Source organism: Dermacentor variabilis, chromosome 4, assembly GCF_050947875.1.
Source record: "Dermacentor variabilis isolate Ectoservices chromosome 4, ASM5094787v1, whole genome shotgun sequence".
Classification (NCBI taxonomy): domain Eukaryota; kingdom Metazoa; phylum Arthropoda; class Arachnida; order Ixodida; family Ixodidae; genus Dermacentor; species Dermacentor variabilis.
Window position 1 is genome coordinate 133,320,524 of NC_134571.1, and position 19,944 is coordinate 133,340,467.

The following is a 19,944-nucleotide window of genomic DNA, read 5'->3' on the forward strand; positions in this document are numbered from 1 at the left end:
TTTCCGTCTGCGTCTTCCTAGGTTACAATATAAACACCGGTCCCGGCATAGTTTACCGATGATATCTAGGGAAATCAACAAAACGTCGTGTATATGGCATACAGATTGGGAGAAAGAGAGTATTCTTTAATTGTGTTCAGAGCTCATCAGCAATCTACACAGTTCAACTTTTCGATGCATGTCAACAGGAAGTGGCCCACGTTTCTTCAAACTATGAAATATCTTCTGTTTTTACTCGTGCCGGAAACCAAGTCACAGTGTAGTTCTTATGTAAAAACAACCTGAAAATGAAATTGACAAAGACGGCAGTGACACATGCTTTCAAAAACATTACCCGCCGTGGTTTCTCAGTGGCTATGGCGTTAGGCTACTGAGCACGAGGTCGCGGGATTGAATCCCGGCCACGGCGGCCGCATTTGATCATCATCATCATCATCAGCCTGGTTACGCCCACTGCAGGGCAAAGGCCTCGCCCATACTTCTGCAACAACCCCGGTCATGTACTGATTGTGGCCATGCCGCCCCTGCAAACTTCTTAATCTCATCCTCCCACCTAACTTTCTGCCGCCCCCTGCTACGCTTCCCTTCCCTTGGGATCCAGTCCGTAACCCTTAATGACCATCGGTTACCCTCCCTCCTCATTACATGTCCTGCCCATTGCCATTTCTTTTTCCTGATTTCAACTAAGATGTCTTTAACTCGCGTTTGTTCCCTCACCCAATCTGCTCTTTTCTTATCCCTTAACGTTACACCTATCATTCTTCTTTCCATAGCTCGTTGCGTCGTCCTCAATTTCAGTAGAACCCTTTTCGTAAGCCTCTACGTCTCTGCCCCGTAGGTGAGTACTAGTAAGACACAGCTATTATATACTTTTCTCTTCAGGGATAATGGCAACCTGCTGTTCATGATCTGAGAATGCCTGCCAAACGCACCCCAGCCCATTCTTATTCTTCTGATTATTTCCGTCTCATCATCCGGATCCGCCGTCACTACCTGCCCTAAGTAGATGTACTCCCTTACTACTTCCAGTGCCTCGCTGCCTATTGTAAATTGCTGTTCTCTTCCAAAACGGTTTAACATTACTTTAGTTTTCTGCAGAATAATTTTTAGACCCACTCTTCTGGTTTGCCTCTCCAGGTCAGTGAGCATGCATTGCAATTGGTCCCCTGAGTTACTACGCAAGGCAATATCATCAGCGACTCTCAAGTTACTAAGGTATTCTCCGTTAACTTTTATCCCCAATTCTTTCCAATCCAGGTCTCTGAATACCTCCTGTAAACACGCTGTGAATAGCATTGGAGATATCGTATCTCCCTGTCTGACGCCTTTCTTTATTGGGATTTTGTTTCTTTCCTTATGGAGGACTACGGTGGCCGTGGAGCCGCTATAGATATGTTTCAGTATTTTTACATATGGCTCGTCTACACCCTGATTCCGTAATCCCTCCATGACTGCTGAGGTTTCGACAGAATCACACGCTTTCTCGTAATCAATGAAAGCTGTATATAAGGGTTGGTTATATTCCACACATTTCTCTATCACCTGATTGATAGTGTGAATATGATCTATTGTTGAGTAGCCCTTAGGGAATCCTGCCTGGTCCTTTGCTTGACAAAGTCTAAGCTGTTCCTGATTCTATTTGCGATTACCTTAGTAAATAGTTTGTAGGCAACGTACAGTAAGCTGATTGGTCTATAATTTTTCAAGTCTTTGGCGTCCCCTTTCTTATGGATTAGGATTATGTTAGCGTTCTTCCAAGATTCCGGAACGCTCGAGGTCATGAGGCATTGCGTATACACGTGGCCAGTTTCTCTAGAACAATCTGCCCACCATCGTTCAACAGATCTGCTGTTACCTGATCCTCCCCAGCTGCCTTCCCCCTTTGCATATCCCCCAAGGCTTTCTTTACTTCTTCCGGCGTTACCTTTGGGATTTCGAATTCCTCTAGACTATTTTCTCCTCCATTAGCGTCGTGGGTGTCACTGGTACTGTATAAATCTCTATAGAACTCCTCAGCCACTTGAACTATCTCATCAATATTAGTAGTGATATTGCCGGCTTTGTCTCTTAACGCATACATCTGATTCTTGCCAATTCCTAGCTTCTTGTTCACTGTTTTTAGGCTTCCTCCGTTCCTGAGAGCATGTTCAATTCTATCCATAATATACTTCCTTATGTCAGCTGTCTTACGCTTGTTGATTAACTTCGAAAGTTCTGCCAGTCCTATTCTAGCTTAGGGTTAGAGGCTTTCATACGTTGGCGTTTCTTGATCAGATCTTTCGTCTCCTGCGATAGCTTACTGGTTTCCTGTAAAACGGCGTTACCACCGACTTCTATTGCGCACTCCTTAATGATGCCCATGAGATTGTCGTTCGTTGCTGCAACACTAAGGTCCTCTTCCTGAGTTAAAGCCGAATACCTGTTCTGTAGCTTGATCTGGAATTCCTCTATTTTCCCTCTTAACGCTAACTCATTGATCAGCTTCTTATGTACCAGCTTCTTCCGTTCCCTCCTCAGGTCTAGGCTAATTCGAGTTCTTACCATCCTGTGGTCACTGCAGCGCACCTTGCCGAGCACGTCCACATCTTGTATGATGCCAGGGTTAGCGCAGAGTATGAAGTCCATTTCATTTCTAGTCTCGCCGTTCGGGCTCGTCAACGTCCACTTTCGGCTATCCCGCTTGCGGAACAAGGTATTCATTATCCTCATATTATTCTGTTCCGCAAACTCTACTAATAACTCTCCCCTGCTATTCCTAGTGCCTATGCCATATTCCCCCACTACCTTGTCTCCAGCCTGCTTCTTGCCTACCTTGGCATTGAAGTCGTCCATTAGTATGATGTATTTAGTTTTCACTCTACCCATCGCCGATTCCAGCTCTTCATAGAAGCTTTCGACTTCCTGGTCAACATGACTGGATGTAGTGGCGTAGACCTATGCAATCTTCATTTTGTACCTCATATTAAGTTTCACAAGAGCTGCCACCCTCTCGTTAACGCTATAGAATTCCTGTATGTTACCAGCTATATTCTTATTAATCAGGAATCCGACTCCTAGTTCTCCTCTCTCTGCTATGCCCCGGTAACACAGTACATGCCCGCTTTTTAGCACTGTATATGCTTCTTTTGTCCTCCTAACCTCACTGAGCCCTATTATATCCCATTTACTACCCTCTAATTCCTCCAATAACACTGCTAGACTCGCCTCACTAGATAGCGTTCTAACGTTAAACGTTGCCAAGTTCAGATTCCAATGGCGGCCTGTCCGGAGCCAGGTATTCTTAGCACCCTCTGCAGCGTCACAGATCTGACCGCCGCCGTGGTCAGTTGCTGCGCAGCTGCTGGGGACTGAGGGCCGGGGTTTGATTGTTGTGTTCATATAGGAGGTTGTGGCGAAGTACTGCACCAGGGTGGCCAATCCTGCTCTGGTGAGGGAGTGCGTTACCGGTTCTGGTCACCGGGGTCAGGCCACACTCCAGGCCTCTTTTGTGCAATTTTATCAGCACGCGGATTTTTTTTAATCCGGAGGAAAACTGCCGGCACCGGGATTCCAACAACGGACCTCTTGCACTCGAGGCGGGTGTTCTACCTCTGCGCCACCGCTGCAATCTTGGCCAATGGGGGTGAAAACTTTCAATGGGGGCGAAATGCGAAAACACCCATGTACTTAGATTTAGGTGAACGTTAAAGAACCCCAGGTGGTCGAAATTTCCGGAGTCCTCCACTACGGCGGGCCTCATAATCAGAAAGCTGTTTTGGCGCATAAAAACCCATAATTAAATTTTTTTTTCAAGAACATTGCGATCATTGTTGCATTGGTGTTGAAATGGCTCAGCAGGTTCAACCAAGGTTAGTTTCATCAACGATAAGTCGATAGCTCTACCATAAGTCGTGATTGCAGAATGAAATTCCACAATTATATTTCTAAGAGGTTTGATTTAATTATTGATAGGGATATGATATGAGACTGCAGCGCTATGTGGCTCAATCTGGACGAACATTCAACTGTTCTAGCATTTGATAATCCAACGATTTCATGCCGTAAACACACCAATTGTTGGGTGCGACTGATAATAACACTGTATCTGGACTTTCCCCTTGGCCGCAGATTAAACACAGAACGCTAATTGTGTTTTCTAATACGGATATAACGATCCCCAAAAGTCTGATCATCTTGCAAGTAGCTCAAGCTGCCATTTCTTGGAACGGGAACAACCCTGCGCCAGACATTCTCCACAACGCGAGCGCGTACGGCGAATCCCGCGCGTTGCCGCGTAAGCGCTTCGCGAGGAGCACAAAAGACAATCCTCGCGGCCCTCGCTGAGGATACGTAGTAAAAAAAGCAATACATACGTGGCCTCTATCAAGACAGTAAATTTACCTTCAGCTTTAGATTTGTGTGTCTTTCCAAAGTGCAGCCTCAGTGCCCGCTTTCGAAAGCGTGGAGGAGGGGTGGACAAATGGCATATTCGGCATACTTGGCCCCAATTTCAACAGTGGAAAAACGAAGTGCCCCCCTTCCCCTCTACCCCACGGTTGATACGCCTATGCGCTCAATGTCTTTGCCTTATGAAGCAGACGTATAAGAGTGCTGCTTTTGTTATTACAAAAACAGTTACACTTAGCTGTGTATTGGCGAAGCAGAATAGACATGCTGTACATTAGCACTAAGCGACTTATTGCTAGCATTTCTGTCAGATATATTTCTGAATCAGGAATTTTTATTAGCATAATACTGTTTACTGGCTTGTGTAGTCTCACGTGTATTATGAGCTTACGCTGAACCGTGGCTGCAACACCCCCCGGTTAAGGTGAAGGCGCACTCTTGTGACCCTCTCGAGAAAACAATGGGCAGGTTTTCGCCATTCCAGCAATGCGTACATCCGTGCGGTTTACGCTGTCTGATTTTTGCACTGAGTGATAATACACTGGCCCACCGAGTGACGCGGACGTTCTTAGCCTTTAGCCTTGTGTAAGTCGCCATGACGTATCCGCGTGCCTAGATTTCAACATTTGTCGCTGTTATAGAGAGCAGCTCTTACGTGCCCTTTCTGGCGTCGGGCGTCGGCTCAGGCGCACCTCGGCGACACCGGCGCAAGCGAGTGCACGAGCAGAACGAAAGATGAAAGCAGGGAATGAAAAAAGACGTCTCGCCCCCATCATCGCTCTCATTGCTCTCGCGGCGACGAGAGCGAAGAGAGCGATCATGGAGGTAGAGCGACGAACGCTTAAGGATCAAAGTGGACGAGGAGGCTTCAGCGAAAGCACGAGGCTGAAAGCGGAGGAGGAGCGGAGGCGAGATGGCCTGCGTATGCGCTGAATTGCCGGCAATGACTGCATCTGCATCTGTGTGGGCAGTCTCATCTGCGCTTTCGAGGGGCGCCAGGGTGGCGTAAGGTGGGTAGTGCTACGCTAGACTACGATACAAGTTTGGGTGACGGGCTGACAGCACCTGCAAGGGCCAATGGCGAGCGGCTACGAGTAAGGATCGACGTGACACCACTCCCTTGGGTGTTGCGCCGCTGACACTGGTGGCACGATTTTTCCGCGACGAAGGGCTGCTGTCGTCATTGGTGGAAGGAAAGCGTAAGAAGAAAGGTGTAATGCCGTGCGAAACGGGTTGGGCGGTGACGATGGCTTCGATATGGCGCCAAAGTACCGTACGCCGTCTTTATAGAAACAAAGCGCTCCATGAGCGGAGGTCTCTCTGCGGCAGCTGCTGTGACTCGCGCCCAAGCATCACCTATGCGCTGCCTCTCACGATCTACCGATTAGCATGGAAGACGCGCCAGACTTCAATCCGTTTGCAATGTCCCGCACGAGACAGATTGTCTGTACCAGCAACGCTACTCACAGCGTTACCTTCCTCATATAAACCATGTACCTACATAATCATAACTGGAAATATTGACACGCGAAATGACAACACGTATAGCGCTGTGCTCAATTTCGCATTAGGGAGTATCGTAATCATCTGTGAATTTTTTTCCCTCTTAATTTTGTGGCAGAACAACAGCAGCTCGGCGGGCTGGTCTTTTGTCGCTCCAGGAAGATCTTAGTCGAACGAAATCGTGGAAGTATATAAACTGCTGAAATGACGGCAACCTCTCGACATTTTTCGAGATTTAGCACGACCACCTCGGCCGGCCATGGCTCACGCGTCGCAGACCTCAGTTGTCGTGAAATCAGGTAACATTAAAATTGACATTTTCGGTGGGCCCAGCCGAGCTATATACAAGAGAAAATTATCGAGCCTGCATGACTGCGACCTATGACACGTTAATAGTAACTCGCCGTGTTGGCTTAGTGGCTATGGCGTTGGGTCGTGGGATTGAATAACGGCCACGGCGGCCCCATTTCGATGGATACGAAATGCGAAAACATCTGTGTACTCCGATTTAGGTCAGGTTGAAGAGCCCCAGGTGGCCCAAATTATTCCGGAGTCCCACACTACGGGGCGCCTCATAATCAGATCATGGGTTTGGCACGTAAAACCCCAAAAGCTTTTTTAAAGTTAATAGTAAGACACTAAGAGCCAGAACGGGTAACAAGCCAGAGACAGCCCCTCCACCGTTCTCTCTGAAAAGCGGTGTACTGCCAATGTTGTTGAGACAAAAATATTTTTTTTGTGATTTATTTCATGCTTTCTGGTTCAGCATTATTCGGTGAAATCGAATTCTGCGAAAGCTAGGACACCTTCAGTGGACGCCCCATCGTTACCGGAGCAGGATGGTAGGCAGAATAAACGTAATTATAATATTAATACTACCACTACTACTAATAATAACAATAACAAAAATAGACATCGACACTGTAAATAGTGCTGCTATTGTGGAAACAAGATAATAGAGGATAAGAACGCATGCATATTAATTTTTAAAGCCTCACTGCGTGTGTTTCTTTCTTCGACAAGTACACGGGGTTGAGCATTGTATTCAGATTGTAGCTGATGTCCTTGCACCAGTTTACTGAGTTGTCCTACTCTTCTCTCTGAAAAGTAAAAATTACATTTTCCCCTCTCAAAATACTTCTGCGTTTTTGTGAGATGCTTAAAAGGTGTACAAGATATGTGTAGTGACACTTGTAAAGGTTTGAGTTACAACACTTGCAGCAGCCACAAGTTTAGAAGCATAATCCGCATTCAGTTTTTACTGTAAGCCTGCAGCTTGCTGCCTAAACCGTATCCGGTCGAACCTACGTAAAGAGCTCCAGAGAACCTCAATCTAGCATAGTACACCACATACACAAGGAGGAATTTTCTAATATAAATCATAAAGGAACCTTCGGGTGAAAAACATTTGAATTATCACCTCTCTTTCTTCTTGTGAAGAAGCGTGGGCACGTTTTCTTGATACAAGGACCGTTTGAATAAAGTGGCGGCAAACTGTAGCTTTCCGACAACATGATGTATTCATAGTGTAAAGAAGAATGTCTGCTGCATCCCATTCTTTCGATTTCCCATCGCAACACGGTTCAAACAATTTCTACAAGCATTACTGGCATCTAGTGATGTGCTCTGAATAGCTTATAGGAAAAATATGCACTATAAGCCAATGCGTACGAATAAGTGGGCTCTCTAGAAGAGTGTACTCGGGATAGTTGGCAGATCATATCAAAGTAAAGCAAAACATGCACCAGTCACTCTTTGCATTTTTAGTGCAGCGCACTTTTGTGGCATTGACGCATACTCTTGTTTATACCGCTTTCTTAGTGGCTAACAAATGTCAAGCGTTATCGCTCGGCGCTGGACGCACCTGCGTATGTAGGAAGTTTCTCGAATGTTATCGATGGTGCTAGTCGTTGACTGTTGTCACCGAACCTTGTGCAATCAGATTGTACGCGTGACATGACCTGTGCCGTGCTTTCTGAAAGGCACAGAGCCAGCAGCATTAACGCTAGGACGTTCTTTGTCATACATAAAAGCCGACGCGCTTGATCGGTAGATCAGCTTGCGACGATGGCTGACTGCGCTTGGCGCTGACGTTGGGCGTTGCCTGTCACTTGCTTTTGTGGGCACAGATTCGTCCACTAAGAAGTTTGTTTCCTGATTACCAGTTTTAATGCGAACGCACTGTATGTCTCATGAGTCAGAAAGACCGGCGTGATCAAGCGTTGCTTGGAAACATGGCCAACGACGCAAAGAGTAAAAACATGGAAACAAATTCTCGGATTGACGTCAAATTTCTCAGGGAGATTCCTGTACACGAGGTAAATTATAGCGTTGGAAAGAAAATTTGGTACATTGGGTTCGGGTGATCTGGGTGGGAACCGTACCCGAGCCTCCGGGGTGCGAGACGAGGATGCTTCTCCCACGCCACAGTGGCTCCACGGTTCTGGCTGACTAAGGTGTGCCTAATGTGTGCGCCATTGCACATGTCGCGTCGCAGCCATCTGGCGGCGACGTTGGAGTCAAGTCGTTTATTTCAGTTTGTACAAGCAAAGAATGTGAGGATGGTAAGAAAGAAGAGCGTATACCCCACTTGGCGGGACTCACCACTCCTACCTGTCAGCAGTAGGCACAAGGCAAAACAACAACCACTAGACAAAAGATGAGTACAAGTCTATACACATTTACAAAGAACAAGATTGGCAGAAAATACGCATGTCTCCTAATCGGTAACGATGGATAATGCAAGCAATTGGAAGGTTATAACAGAGTGACACACTGAAGTAACATACAAACACTTGACATCATGGTAGCATATATTGTTGAATAAGCTCTTCGGGATGGCAGACAAAAACAGTGTTTGGGTGGCCATACAATAAGGTATTCAAGAATTTTGGCACAATAAAGCTTAACATAGGATGCACACAGTTAGGTTTAGATTTTGGCAATACAGGAATTCTCAGCACGCTACCCTAGAGAAAACACGGCGAATACGGGAGATGTAAATTTAAGACGATGAGGAAAACGGTGAACAAGATGAATGCAGGAGTCAATATTTCGGCAAATGGACTTGTGTTTTTCAAGGCGACATATGTTCGCCTCGGCTCTATACATAAAGCTAAATTTCTTCTAAAGAGGAGAGAGGGTAAGGCGGGTGCGCGAGGTAATGACAGAGGGTGTGTCAGCGCCGTGGGTGTAGAATTGAAAAGAGAGAAGATGTGCTACTGAACGTCGGTGGAAGGAATGTGAGGTTGTGTCGTGTATCACTGTAGGCTCTTCTTTTCGTGGGAGGGCCCTGGACGCGGAAGGGGGGTTGCCTGCTCTGCAGGAGGTCAGATTATATCTCCTCTCCCGTTGTAGTCAACGTCTTGGCGTAGACATCGATTCTATGGTGTCGTCATTATGGCCAAAAAAATTACATTATGGGGTTTTACGTTGCAAAACCACTTTCTGATTATGAGGCACGCCGTAGTGAAGGACTCCGGAAGTTTTGACCGCCTGGGGTTGTTTAACGTGCACCTAAATCTAAGTACACGGGTGTTTTCGCATTTCGCCCGCATCGAAATGCGGCCGCCGTGGCCGGGATTCGATCCCACGACCTCGTGCTCAGCAGTCTAACAACATAGCCACTGAGCAACCACGGCGGGTGTCATTATGGGGAAGTCATAGACTTAAGATCCAATAACGTAGTGATGTCCATGGTCCAAGCGATTCTACCTAATAGGAGTCTGAGTTGCTGTTCCCTTAATGTGGTTGAAGATCAAATGACTATGTCACGCCGCGCTAGTATGATGATTTCCGTCAGAACCGAAGACAAACGAGATATTTAAAGCATCGTTTAAAGTAAACAAGAAGAGCTGCTCGACCTTAATATGGGCGTGGCTAACCAAATCGTCCAATTGCAAGGAGCAAAAGCGAAGGCAATGGCGATAAACTTCAGCTACAAATTCAAACACCTTAACAAGGGCACGAAGATTGCAGGCATGGAAGAAGTTACAGCAGACAGCAATACGTTTGCTCTCTCGGATTCAGTGGAACTTAAAACGACGGTCCGTGTTACCCAACCAGCCTTCGATATTAATCAGAGTGTTCCCATGCATATGCAAGCAGAGCTGAAAGGTGCCCTCAAGCAATACAAGGACTGTTTCTCTTCGTGATGAAGGACTCGACAAGCACCAATTGCTAAACATTGCAATCTAACCGAAAATACCTGCTAGTTGTGCCATCAGCATTGCGGTCAAATGTTCTACTCGAACTCCATGATCACCCAATGGCCGGCCACATTGGTTTTTGCTTTATATTCGCGATCGTTCAGGCCTGTATTACTGGATGTATTACTGGCCACACCAGAACGCTGACGTCGCCTATTAGGTCAAGACATGCCGAGACTGCCAGTAACGCCAGGCGCCACCGACGAGGCCAGCAGGATAGCTACACCCGATCGAGCCTCCTTTCCTACTGTTTCAGCAGATCGTGACAAACTTGCTGGGGCCCCTTCCGAAAGGATTTGGATCATCATAGCCACCGACTACCTTACCTGCTACCCTGAAACGAAAATCCGGCGCGAAGTTAGCCCGGCAGAAGTAGAGAAATTCTTCGTCAAGAACTTTCTGCTGCGACATGGGGTCCCAGAAGTGCTCATTACCGACAGATGAACGACTTTTTACAGCTGAATTTACTGAAGCCATACCGCAATATAGCCATGCAAGCCACAGAAGGGTAACTGTCTACCATCCAGGCCAATGGTCTAACGAAACATCTGAACAAAATGCTCGCCGAATTGTTGGCGACGTATTACTCTACGGCTACGTCGAACACAAGACATGGGACGCCGTCATTCTGTACGTAACCTTCGCGTACAACACGGCTGTGCAAACAACAATGCCGATGACGCCGTTGATGTTGGCTTACGGACAGCCCAATGACAACTCTCGACGCCACGCCATGCCATGCCGCACGTGACCGAAGAAGCTAATCTCGATGTTGCCGCCTTTCTTCGGCGCCGAAGAAGCACGACAACTTGGGCGCCTGCGCATCAAAAAACAGGAATGACTAACAGCCTACAGTAGAATTTTTGAAGAAGCTACGTGGAATACCAGCCCGGTGACTGTGTTTTTGTTTGGACCAGGATACGCCGACAAGGACTTAGCGAAAAACGTTGGGGTGCTATTTCGGACCTAACAAGATTGTCTGACCCATTGATGGACTGGACTGTGAGGTCGTTCCAGACGGCATGTCACAGTCACAGCGGCCGCGCGCATGCGTTGAATTCACCCACGTGCTGCGTCTTAAGGCTTTCTACTTTGGTACCTAGTTTTTTTGGTGTTTCGCGGTTTGTTATTGTTACTACGGGTGATTCAGTTTTTGGCTTTTGTGTTTCTGTTTTCAGCATCACGAGGATAATTTGTAATAGCAGGGCATTGAAACGTGTATTAGTTTTTTTTCTCTAACGAGAGAGGCGCTGCGATCGCCGTTGTGCGTGGCCGTGCTCACAACGGCTCTGTCTTGAAATGTTTTCATCGCGATTTTCTGGGAATACGAGCCAGGATTTGGTACCATTCGAACCGTGAGGCTAGCAGGCCTCTGTAGTAATAGTAGTAGTAAAAGACTTTATTGGGGTCCTGAGGAGCTAAGCGGGGGCCTGCAGGTCCCTACCCAGCCGTTGGCTAATCCCATGTCGGAACAGAGAGGCCGTGCCTCTCCGTTCGTTCACGGGCCCTCTGGACAGCCAGGAGCTGGACGTCATTTCTCGGATCTGTGATGGCCTTCGTCCAGTCTTCTTCTTTGTTAAATCTGGGCAGAGTGGGTCAATCTCCGGGTGGAGCATATTCAGAAAGCCCCTGGAGGGGTAGGACTCCGTCTGAAGCATGCGGAGCGTGCTAGCTTGTGGCCTGTTGAGCTTATGATGGGGGAAAGGAAAACTTTGCCTATTCCCTCTGTAATGAGAGGGGATTTCATGAAAAGTAACTAGCGGATCACTGTCGACGAGCTCTCCCGAACTCACCCGAGACACCATCCCGTCGCGGCATACGAAACCTCGCGCACGGTCGTGGGCTATCTCATTGGGGTTCAGGTGACCTGGTAATACGTCTGCTCCCATGTGAGCTGGGAACCAGACTATGCGGTCAGCAATGTCAGAGGGATGTTTGCCGTCTAGAATCCTGGCTGCTTCTTTGGCTATCAATCCCGATCCGAACGCTCTAACGGCTGCTCGGGAGTCCGTGTACACCGTAGTGCATTTTGAGTCCAGTAATGCGAGAGCTATAGCAGCCTGTTCCGCCACATCGACCGAGGAGGTCTTAAGCGACGCTGCCGAGAGTTCTTCCCTGTCATTGACTATGGCTACGGAGAACTTGTTGGCACTGGCGTGTCGCGCCGCGTCAACAAAGGTCTCTGTTCCGGATATGTTCTTTAAGAAAGTTCTAGCCCTCGCCAACCTTCGGCCTTTATTGTGTTGGGGGTGGACATTCCTTGGAAAAGGGTCTACAATAAAGGAGTTCCTTGTTTGAATATCGAGTTGCGTGGTATTTCCCTGATTGAAGCTAGGACGGAGGCCTGCCGGATCCAGAAGTCTTCTGCCTGCTTTGGAGTTTAATAATCTAATAATTTGTGCTGATCTTTCTGCTTCTATTAATTCCGAAGTTGTGTTGTGTACTCCCAATGTCATGAGTTTCTCTGTGCTAGCTGTGATTGGCACGCCGATCACCCTTTTGATACTTTTGCGCATAAGCGTGTCTAATTTATCCATTTCCGTTTTCGTCCAATTGAGGGCCGCGACTATGTAAATAACATGGCTGATGAGGAAAGCATGGTGAGCCCTAAGGAGTATATCCTCGCCTATGCCGCCTTTCTTGTTGGACACTCTCATAATTAATCTAATGATGTTCTCAGTTTTCGTGGTGAGTTGGACTATAGTCTTAGCGTTGCACCCCTTTGAATCTATCGAAAGCCCTAGTATTTTGATAGAGTCTAATCTCGGGATGGTGTGCCCTTCTCTGGTACGAACGCTAATGGGCACCTGATCGAGTGGTGTGAGTCCCCTAGCACCTCATCTAGCCTGTCTGTACAGCAGGAGTTCCGACTTTCCAGGCGAGAGTGCCACTCGCGTACATTCCAAGAAAGACTCTGTAACATCCAGAGCCTTCTGTAGAGCTTGTTCGACCGTAGCCTCTGATCCTCCAGGACACCAGATTGTAATATCGTCAGCATATAATGCATGACCTACGTGAGGAATTGCTGCAAGGCTTTCCGACAACTTGCGCATTGCTATATTAAACAGAAGGGGTGAGATAACTGCCCCTTGAGGAGTACCCCTTTTTCCGAGTCTGAAATATTCCGAGACTGATTGCCTCAACTTTATGGCCGCCGTCCTGCTCTCGAGGAAGGATTCAACGAAGGAGAAGAATTTAACTCCTAAGTTCAAGGCCGATATCTCCTGAAGGATATAGTCATGTGCAATTGTATCGAATGCCTTGGATAGATCCAGTGCGAGGATCCCTTTTACATCTTTGCTTTGAGAGTCGAATATTTGTGTTTTGAGCAGGAGCATGACATCCTGCGTTGAAAGCAAGGGCCTGAAACCAACCATATTGTGCGGGAATAGTTCGTTGCGCTCGATATGTCTCGATATCCTGTTATGCACTGCATGTTCCGCTACTTTGCTAATGCAAAAAGTAAGGGAGATAGGACGGAGGTTTCCAAGCTGGGTGATTTACCTGGCTTGGGGATTAGGACCACTGTGGCCTTCTTCCAACTCTCCGGTACAACGCCCTCCTCCCATACCTCATTTATCTCCTTCACTAAAGCTTGAATTGCTTTGTCGTCCAAATTTCTCAAGAGCCGGTTTGTAACTCCGTCGAGGCTTGGGGCAGACCTTCCATTTAAATTGTGCAGCACTTCCCTGATCTCAGCTTCCGAGAAGGGGACGTCCAGATCTGGGGCAGGCGCGCCCTCATACTGAGGGAGGGGAGAACCTGGGCTTCGGCCAATTGGAACGTATTTGTTCGCTAGTTTCCGAAATATGGAGGCCTCTGAGATGCCTTCCATTTTTTCCCTATTAAATAATCGGTCTATGACTAGTCTCTGATTACATTTGGATGGTCCATCATCTAAGACATGTTTCAAGAGAGTCCATTTGCCTCCTTTGCGCATTTTTCCATCCGCTGCCAAGCAGGCGCCTCCCCATTGCTGTTTATTAAGTTCGGAGCAATGCTCCTCAATGAGTTTATTGAGCTCCGCGATCTTTTTCCGTAGCCTGCGATTGAGCCTTTGTGTCTTCCATCTCTCGAGAAGAGAGCGTTTGGCTTCCAGGAGGTGCACTAACCTTGCGTCCATCCCTGGGGCATCAAAATCTGTAACTATTTCCTTGGTGGCTTTCTCGACATGCATCTGAATCTGTACAAGCAGTTCACTGAACGTGTCGTATACTGCCTCATCTTCACCTCTTATTTTCCTAAAAAGGTCCCAGTCTGTATATTTATAGGTTTTGGGAAGAGCTGCTATTATTTCTGTCCTGAGTTCTATTATGTAGTGGTCGCTACCCAAATTCTCCTGTAAATTGGAAGACGTGGCCACCGCATTTATAGTGAAGCTGAGATCAGGCGTCGTGTCTCTGGCCTCTGTAGATACCAACATATCAGATGGGACATTTATTTTTCCGGGACTGCGACCACTTTTGTGTCACGACCACGCCGTCGCCGACCTAAGGCTAAGCGCGCGCCAGGTGCTCGGGCTCCCAGGCACTCGGCCTACCAGGCGCTCGGCCTACCAGGCGCTCGGCCTACTAGGCGACGTGGCGTGCTCGCGCGAGCGCCCGCGCGAGCCCTGCTACGACCCACAAGCCTCTCGCAACATTAGTGAAGCATGGAAGCTCAAATATGTGGCAACGATATTTCCACAGAAGAGTTAACCGTCGAGATGGGCTGGTGTACCACCCTTTTCCATCACCCCGATGAGAAACGGGGCCGAAAATTTTTATAAGAACCAGATAAACGCAAGGCTCCCGCTCTCGCTGTGGACGCAGGCAGCAAGTGAAGACTCAAGTTCTCAAGGCTGGGCGCATGCTCCCACTACCAACAAATGAGATCAAGATCATCCATCGTAAGACCCATAGGAGCACTCAATATTTCCAAGGTCGGCAGCCCTACATTGACTGCAGCTATTTTTCAAGCAACGCAACTTAGCTCAGAAGACAGTCTAAACGACACAATATGCTCGAACAACCAGCAAAACATCATGGTGACTAGCACACTCAGCGCGCAAAATGCGGACCGGTACGTAAGAATCAAGTCCATGCAAGTCAACGGGGTAAGCCATGAGATCAGCGCGTGCGAAGCCGCCCCCGATACTACTACTAAGGGAGTCAACAGAGGCATCCCTCTAACCGATAACTCAAGACAAGTCGACGCTAACATCATAACTGATCGTGATCCTCCAGCCCTGGCCGCGAACTACCATCGTCATTGCCTTCAGCGGACGTGACGTACCATACATGGCGCCACAATAATCCCATGCTCCCTGTACCGCAAGCAGATCGCCATCTTTTACCACTGCGGCCATCTCGGGCACCACGTGAACGTTTGCCCGTTCCCTAATAACAAGATCTACAGCGGCTGCGGAAGTCGCAACCCCGATCAAGAATATCAGTGTGCCCCCCAAGGGCACGTTGTGTGGTGGATCCCACCCCACAGCGGACAAAGCTTGTACTGCAAGATACAAAACGCCGTACGTTATACGAAGACGCCTTGGAGAAACGCCGAGCAGCACAACAATCAGCCCTTCAATCAGAAGATTTCCCGCCCATGTAGACCAAGCACTGGGCGCGGTCCCGCTCCAGACTGAGACGGGCCGTTCCAGATCAAGGTACACGTCGACTCTAAAAGCCAGACATATCTAACAAAAGGTGAACTTCGCAGAGGCCTTGACGGGAGTCTCGCGAGAAGGTCACGTAAGTTCGCCCCCCCCCTCTGTCTAAACCCAACACAGAGAACACAGATATCCAACACCTTAGGAAAGAAAACGCAGTTATGCGTGATTTAATCCAAAAGCTTACCGAGGAGGTTCAAAGACTCAACCAACCCAAAACCCAACCCACACCCAAAATCCCAGGACCCGCTAGCAACATTCAACGCGAAGAAATCTCAAGACCACCCCCCAAAAAAGCGACCCCTCCAAGAAGGAGCTCAGGGTCAAGTATGATCTGAAGCCAAGGACATGCTCGTAGCACTCCAAAGCACGGTAGAAACTTTACACAATTCTCTAATCGCCCTTATGCAGACTCACCGCCATGGAAGCTAATATTCAAACCAATTGCACAACACTCGCTTCCACCGCTTATGCCTCAGCAATGGACACAACAGGAACCGTCGGCACCACCTGCCACCTTTGGCATCCCCTATCCTTCATCATGGCCCACGCTAACACTGACACAATGTTTTGGCAAAGGAACTGCCGATGCTACCTCCACGAACAACCCGCTGTGCGTCAGCACCTCCGTTCTACATCATATCAACAAGATCGCCTCACCAAGATTTTATTCACAGATAGCAACACTCAAGGCCAGGACAGGACAACAACACCTTATGTGAAAAGTACGTCCCGTCTGGGCCCGCTGAACCTCATGGGCCATACACGGGGACCTCCAACCCTGCCCTTGATGAGGATTTCAGCGTGGCAGAGATTCATGCTGCCCTAAGCAAGCTGAAGAGCCGTGCGGCCTCAGACCTAGATGGTGTTAGGAATAAAACACTAAGAAATCTAGATGACCCATGCGGGTAGCAACTCACCCAATATATCAACAACTGCTGGCGCCAAAGATCCATTCCTCCGATGTAGAAAACGGTCAAAGTAAATCTTATCCCCGAACCCGGTAAACCATCGAGCCTCGCCAATCTCGGGCCCATCTCGCCCACTTCATGTCTAGTCAAGGTCATGGAGCATGCACTCCTAGCTCGTGTAAACACTCACCTTGAATACGCATGTGTTTACCCCCATTCGATAATTTGCTTTCATCATCATCATCAGCCTGGGTACGCCCACTGTAGGGCAAACGCCTCTCCCACACTTCTCCAACTACCTCGGTCATCTCCTAATTGTGGACATGCTGTCCCTGCAAACTTCTTAATCTCCTCCACCCTCCTAACTTTCTCCCGCCGCCTGCTGCGCTTCCTTTCCCTTGGAATCCATTCCGTAACCCTTAATGACCACCGGTTATCTTCCATCCTCATTACATGTCATGCCCATGCACATTTCATTTTCTTGATTTCAACTAAGATGTCATTAACTCAGGTTTGTTCACTGACCCAATCTGCTATTTTCTTGTCCCTTAACGTTACATCTATCATTCTTCATTATTTGCTTCAGAGAACATCTTTCCACCCAAGACGCTATGCTCCAACTTAAGCAGCAAATCCTAGATGGCAAATCCCGTCACACAAAGGCGATCTTGGACCTCGACCTCGAGCGCGCCTTCGATAACATCAGGCACTCCACCATCCTCAAACACATCTCCTTGCTCAACCTTGGAGATCGCACGTACAACTACGTAATAGACTTTTTATCCAATCGCAAGCCTTCCTGTCGGTCGCACACATGTGATCGGGGGAACTCTCCCTGGCAGAGCGGCCACACCGCAAGGCTCGGTCGTTTCCTCAATAGTGTTTAATCTAGTTTTGCTCGGATTAGCACAAGAACTACAAAAACTCGACGGTATCGAACACACCATATACAACCACGACATCACAATCTGGGCTGCAAAGCGCAGTGACGGCCTAATCGAAACTGCCCGGCAAGACGCCATTGACGTCCTTCAAAATTATCTTCAAGGCACAGGACTCCGCTGTTCCCCTCAAAAGTCGGAGCTTCTCCAATAGCGCCCCTCACTCTGTGGACGCCCACCACGGGGCTCCACGAATAAACGCCAATACTACGAAATCGAACCCCACTTGAAGGATGACAGACCCTTAGCAGTGGTCACAAGCATCCACGTTCTTGGTACGACCATAGAAGCCAACGGAGCAAACTCTACGGCTATGTCCAAGATCCTTCGACAGACCACTAATACATCGAGACTGCGGAAACCAATGATCAACCGATGAGGGGTATGAAGGAAGAAAGCCTCATCCGCCTTGTCCAGCAGTTTATCATTTGTCACACTGCTTACCTTGCGCCCTTTCTCAACTGGTACAAAGCTGAAAAGACTAAACTGGACAACGTCATCAGAGGAGCCTATAAGCAGGGCTTAGCACTACCAAACCGCACTAGCACGAAGCTTCTACTACAACTAGGTATCCACAAAACCCTAAACGAGTCAATCGAAGCGCAACGCCGATCACAGTTGCAGCGGCTGACCCTTACGGAAACGGGCCATAGCATTCTAACCAAGCTTGCTATCACCTGCCACCGCCAACATATAGACAAACACCCAGTCCCACGCGACATTGAGCAATGGATACACGCCGACCCTATTCCACAAAACATTCACCCAGACCACAAGAAGGAACGCAAGAAGGCACTAGCTACCTCCTTCATCAAAGCTTTGGCCAACACCGCGGGCGTCACCTTCATCGACACAGCTGGATACCAAGATGGACGTCGCTTCGCGGCGGCTACCACAGCAGGCCTCTTGTTCCAACATGCTTCCAGCACCGTTACCCAAAATGCAGAGACGCCCGAGGAAGTGGCCATCGTTTTGGCCACTCTTGACCTAGCCAGTCACAGCATGCTGGGCGACTCTCGCACAGCAATCAACGACTACATCAAAGCTCGTATTTCCCGACAATCACTCCGTATCTTACAACAAGCCCCGCATTCGTTTGAAAATCAAATCACCCTCTTTTGTATCCCAGCAGACGCCCGCGATGTCCGCCCTCACCTCGCCAATCTCAACGAGGTTACACACTCCGTAGCATGAGAACTAGTCGACCGTGCCGGAGACGGTGTAGGTGCACCCGCAGGACGTGACCGCCTTACAAAATACAACGGCCTTGTGAAGTAATTTTACCCCGAACGAAGAACATTTCCCACCCCTCATCGCATGATAAACAAAGCAGAGGCTGCGCCTGTTACAGACCCTGCGCCTGTTACAGACCAATACACACCCCTCCCTCACACGCTATCACATCATTTACCCCGACATCTACCCAAGCCACATGTGCAAAACCTGTAAGACTCAATCTGCAACACTCCCCCGCATGCTATGCGAGTGCAAATATCAATACACAGACCTCAATCCCGTTGACCTTCGCGTCAAGTTGGCACGCCGCCCTGCGCAGCTTCCATCTCGGCGACCAACTCTGGTCTACCCAGCAGGCCTACGAAGCGGCAAAGAGGCAAGATCTCAACGTCCCATTGTGGGAGGCCTAGACCAAGCCGACTAAACTGCTGGTACTCAATAATGTTCACTCTCTCTCTCTGTTGAGATTACCATGACTCCAGAACCAAACAAAATCATCCCAATAGAAGATCTTGCAGCCATGTCGCTGACGTCGTGAGCTGGAAAGCTTTTCGAGCAGACGGTTCACGATCGACTCTCTCCGCACTTCGAAGATAACTAAAAGTTGCCAAACACCATGTATGGAGTCTGACGGCATTTCTCTATATAGATATTATTCTAAAGATCAAAGAGCCACGTCGTCGTCTTTGCATTGCCGACCCACTCCGATCACGGCACTCGCGCATTTGACGCATCACAGGGGCCGCCTTGAACATAGTTTTTGTCTCAAGGTGTTGAAGCTTGAAGTACGGAGTTCCGAAAAACTTCACATGGGAAGAACCAAATGTTTATTTAGGAGACCGATCAGTTTTCAGCACGGTGTCTAATTTTATGCGCACTTAGTCTTGTTTGTTTAGCTTAACAGTGAGAAAAGGAGGCGCTTAGCAATTTAGACACAGGAATTCAATGTTATTTTGATATTTGTATACTAGGCAGCTACTTGGAATGATTTATCATCTTGGAGCAGTAGATTTGTTACACCACAGCGGGCTATAAGTGCGAGTTAAAGCAATACTGCAAAATACATCTCTGGTCGCGTTATTGTGCGTTGAGTACAGATTTAGTTA

At 48.2% G+C, this 19,944-nt stretch overlaps 1 protein-coding gene across 4 annotated transcripts in view; it reads right to left on the bottom strand.

The window, feature by feature from the left end:
• The window catches only part of LOC142579799 (uncharacterized), a 210,873-nt gene that overhangs the window by 45,082 nt on the left and 145,847 nt on the right, over window positions 1-19,944 (bottom strand). For 2 of the 4 annotated variants that reach the window (XR_012827450.1, XR_012827451.1), the window contains exon 4: window positions 6,888-6,989. The exons of 1 other annotated variant lie outside the window; for it this stretch is intronic. The gene's annotated coding sequence lies outside the window, so the exon portion shown is untranslated. Of the gene's footprint in view, window positions 1-104; window positions 282-6,887; window positions 6,990-19,944 lie in introns of those variants that run through there. One more of the 4 variants, XR_012827452.1, reaches the window with a different exon arrangement.